Source organism: Sinocyclocheilus anshuiensis, unplaced genomic scaffold, assembly GCF_001515605.1.
Source record: "Sinocyclocheilus anshuiensis isolate Anshui unplaced genomic scaffold, SAMN03320099.WGS_v1.1 scaffold579, whole genome shotgun sequence".
NCBI classification, from domain to species: Eukaryota; Metazoa; Chordata; class Actinopteri; order Cypriniformes; family Cyprinidae; genus Sinocyclocheilus; species Sinocyclocheilus anshuiensis.
Genome location: NW_015551075.1, coordinates 1,134,742 through 1,139,485, shown reverse-complemented (window position 1 = coordinate 1,139,485; position 4,744 = coordinate 1,134,742). Strand labels below are relative to the sequence as shown.

At 34.3% G+C, this 4,744-nt stretch overlaps 1 protein-coding gene across 1 annotated transcript in view; it reads right to left on the bottom strand.

The window, feature by feature from the left end:
- Positions 1-4,744, bottom strand: part of LOC107662321 (aryl hydrocarbon receptor nuclear translocator 2-like) — an 80,778-nt gene that overhangs the window by 25,363 nt on the left and 50,671 nt on the right. The gene's annotated exons all lie outside the window — the stretch shown is intronic.

Sequence of the window (4,744 nt, the reverse complement as noted above, 5' to 3'; positions counted from 1 at the left end):
GTGCTAATATGTGATGTACACCTAGTGCAGCTTTAGGTTTCCAGGAAGTAGTCTTACTGCAGTAGTTCTGACAATTCGCTGTGAACCCACTATTTCCTAAGAATGTGTCTATTAATGTAGACGGACGTTGTTCTAATTACTTTGTTTAATAATAACATCTTTTGTCTGTCGTTCTTCAAACATTACAGTAGACATATTTTGGTTTACAAACTGTATTGTTTCATCAGTTAGACAACTGATGGCTAACGTATCCACTAGGGATTCACCGATACCACTTTTTCCAGTACTCAACCGATACCGATACTTTTATTTTTGGTACTTGCCGATTTCTGAGAAAATTACAATGTTTTCTGACCTTAGATGCATTTAAACCTGTTGTAGGGGACTCCAACACAATATTAGGACACTTTAAAATACCATATGACCTGCTCTTTAATGCATCTTTGCTGAATAAAAGAATTAATTTCTTTAACAACAACAACAAAAAAATCTTACTGACCCCAAACTTTTATAAACTTAGGGATGCACAATATTGGATTTTTGCCGATATCCGATATGCCGATAATTTTCAACTCATTTTGGCCAATAGCCGATGCCGATATATAATTATTTTTAATGTTGGTTAGTTTTTTTACAATAACTTATTTGTTAGAATTAAATAAAATTATAAAATAAAATGTTATAATGACAGTACATTGAAGATTTGAAAATAACTATAAATAAACTATATTAATAATTTTTTTCAGAAAGATGCAGTGGTAACCTTAACATTTTATTTTATGATTTAACATTTGTAAATGGTCTAAAGCAAAAGAGTTGTAAAAATTCTGAAAATAGATTTTTTTTTGTTCATGTAAGCTATAGCTTCTGACCTTTAAATCAAAACATACTCAAGATTTTATGGCATCAATGACTGCTTTATTTAATCAGAAACACTGTCTAAATATAATTTGTGTATTTTTCTTTAATTTTATTAGAAGTAGGCCAACAGCGCCCACTACGGAATTAAAACTCCTTACTGAGCGGGCATTAGGACCCAGGGGAGGCTGCCGCTGCACCTGCTATTACTCTATCATACACCGAACGCATCATTCTGTACATGCATTCTCAGTTTAAATGCAGCGATCCAAAACAGTGAATCCAATCACCATTCAGGCAAAACTTTGCTTCAAGAATGAGCCACAATGCTGACGTGATCTAATCACACTGTTGATGTGATCTAATCACTAGCACATGTGAGTTAATGTATTCCTTTTATCAGCAAGACATAATCGGCATAATTATTCATATCAGGCCGATGCCGATATTTACATTTAAACACGTTATCGGCCGATTCCGATATTGGTCCGATAATATCGTGCATTCCTAAAACATTTTATACACACATATAAAATAACAAAATCTACTAAAAAACACAAAACAAAATTACTAAAACTTTAACTACAATTAAAATGAAAACAGAAAATATAAAAATAAAACTATAATAATTTGTGTATTTTTCTTTAATTTTATTAGAAGTAGGCCAACAGCGCCCCCTACGGAATTAAAACTCCTAACTAAGCGGGTATTAGGACCCGGGGGAGGCTGCCGCTGCTGCCGCTGCACGTGCTATTACTGTTTACTCTATCATACACAAAACGCGTCATTCTGTATGTGCATTCTCACTTTAAATGCAGCGATCAAAACAGTGAATCCAATCACCATTCAGGCAAAACTTTGCTTCAAGAATGAGCCACAATGCTGACGTGATCTAATCACACTGTTGATGTGATCTAATCACTAGCACATGTGAGTTAATGTATTCCTTTTATCAGCAAGACATAATCGGCATAATTATTCATATCAGGCCGATGCCGATATTTACATTTAAACACGTTATCGGCCGATTCCGATATTGGTCCGATAATATCGTGCATTCCTAAAACATTTTATACACACATATAAAATAACAAAATCTACTAAAAAACACAAAATATAACTTTTTTTATTTTAAAAACAAACATGCAAGCCCTGTGCAGATTTAAAAAGTAACACAAAAGTAACGTAACGCATTACTTTCCATAAAATGTTACTAAGTAACGTAATTAGTTACGTTTTTATGGAGTAACGCAATATTGTAATGCATTACTTTTAAAAGTAACTTTCCCCAACACTGCTCGCCTCACATTCAAGTCATGCAATAAAATCTCAATGAGAACACAATAAACTCAAAGCAGGCAAAAGAGACTCTGCCTCCCTCTGAACCTTCATCTCGCTTTCATATCGCTTTCTAAAGATGATTTACATACCAATCAATCTCATATTTCACAAATTTTGGGATTTTTTTGTTTTATTTTTTGTGAAAATAGTAATTTTCACGTCCAATTTTATTTTTATGGAAGCTCTGCCTTTTTAGCTTCCTCTGAGAAAACGCCCCCAGGGCGACTCATTCCGGCATTCTTCCACGTGTCATGGGCTGGGGAGTCTGGGATAGATGATGCCAAGTGTGATGAATGTCTCCCATATATTCACACTCTCCCAAAAGTACAACACACACACAATCACTCAGGTGTTTACAGGCACACACACACCTCTTATTCCACCAAAGTCAGATATTGTTAGACTCAGACGGGCCAAAAAAATGCCTTGTATGAGAACATGTGTGGTTTGCAGTACAGCGTAAAAGCTCAAGCTTAAAAATAGCTTAAAAACATGTAACATACTATTTTTAACCAACACATTGTTTGGCTTTTTTCCCCCACTTCATTAAAACAATTTGAATCAATCAAGCAATTTAGCATAGCTTTATACATGATACACAAGTATATATAAAATTGCTCAAAAAACATTTTTTTGAAAGAAGTCTCTTATTCTCGCCAAGGCAGGACTTATTTCACAATAATATTGTGAAATATTAACACAATTTAAAATAACTGTTTTCTATTTGTATATATTATAAAATGTAATTTATTCCTGTGATCAAAGCTGAATTTTCAGCATCATTACTCCAGTCTTCAGTGTCACATGATCCTCCAGAAATCATTATAATTTGCTGATTTGCAGCTCAAGAAACATTTCTGATTATTATCAATGTTAAAAACAGTTGTGCTGCTTCATATTTTTGTGGAAACTGTGATACTGTGATAAATATTTTGTAACATTATAAATGTCTGTACTGTTTCTTTGGACCAATTTATTGCCTCCTTGCTGGATAAAAGTGTTGTTTTGAGTATTACTTTTGAACAGTATTTTATTTGCCATGTTACTGTAAATCGCAGGAAACACAGAGATAAATCCTCATAAATAAAAAAGACATATCGAAATACTGTAGCCGCTCCATTCCCAGAGTTAATTTCAGCACCCTGATCCTACAAACATAACTTTTCGTAATATACAACGCAGCCTAAAAATTGTTGCAAAAGCAGGTTCTCTTGTGGTCGACATAATCGTTTTCTCTGAGTTCAGTAGCATATAGAGCAGTATATGAACACTTATTCCACACACAAAACAAACATGCAGTAAACCTAATGAGAGCTCAAACATTACAATGTGCAAAGACTCCCTTGTTTTTCATTGTGTGAAGAGAATTACTGGTGAGGAAATTATGAAATGATGAGAACGTTTATTGACCGTGGAAAAGGGGAATGTCCGTTTTGTAACAGACCCGATTTCATTAGCATTCATTAGCAGTGTTGTGGAAGCTACTTCGAAACCATTGTTCGAAACCAAGCTATAAACGTCCTAGAATTCAAAGTAGACAAACCCCATTTTATCTACCCTTTTAGTTATACCCATGCTGAAAAATAACAGCTATAATAATAATAATAATAAACTAGCTTAACAGCTGACATAAAAAAAAATAAAAAAAATCAATACTCAAAACAGACCAACCTAACTAGCCTGGCCAAGCTGGGAGAACAGCTAACTGCCTCTGTTGTAACTATCAAAGTCAGTATAACTGAGCTCAATAAGTTTTGTAACAAAATGCACTGACAGATTAGGGTAAATAAATATGTACTGTGAAAACAGTCTCATTTACTGACTATTTTCACCTCCCCTGACCATGTCTTTAGACAAGCCCACCCCGAAAGACAAAAGAAATACACCCAAAGTTGCACCCGAGGGCAAAGTAAATACAACCTGCTTTAAATGCACACCTACCAGTTCCCAGCACCTGTGCAGGCATAAATCAAGCCCATTCTGCCAACACCAGCTGAACGGGCAAATATTTCAAAAGTGTTAAACAGAAGGAGAATAAATGCTATTGATTTCAGGCTTGAGGCCACAGAGGCCCAAACGTCTCGAGGCTGGTCACATGGTTGTGGCTAACTGGTGCTATAATTACACAAACTACCCAAAACCATCAGTCATCAGAAGAAAAGCACTTGTTTGCATACTACTATGAAAGTTAGCAATTAGTGATGCACTTTTTTTTTTACCTGAAATACCGAAACTGAAATTAAAAAGTTTTCATTTAGCACGAAAACCAAAAATACAGTTAATGCAATAATCAATTAAGTAATTAAATGTATTTAATAATCAACACTCAAATAAAAGTTGTATATAAACATTAAAATTATATAATGACATAATTATGTTTCTACTCCAATTTGTTGAAAAGGTGGCTGCAATAAAAATTTGTTTTCATGACAGATTTATTCAAACTTAGATTAAAGGGTTAGTTCACCCAAAAATGAAAATTCTGTCATTAATTACACACACTCGTGTTGTTCAAAACCCGTAAGGCCTTCGGTCATCTTCGGAA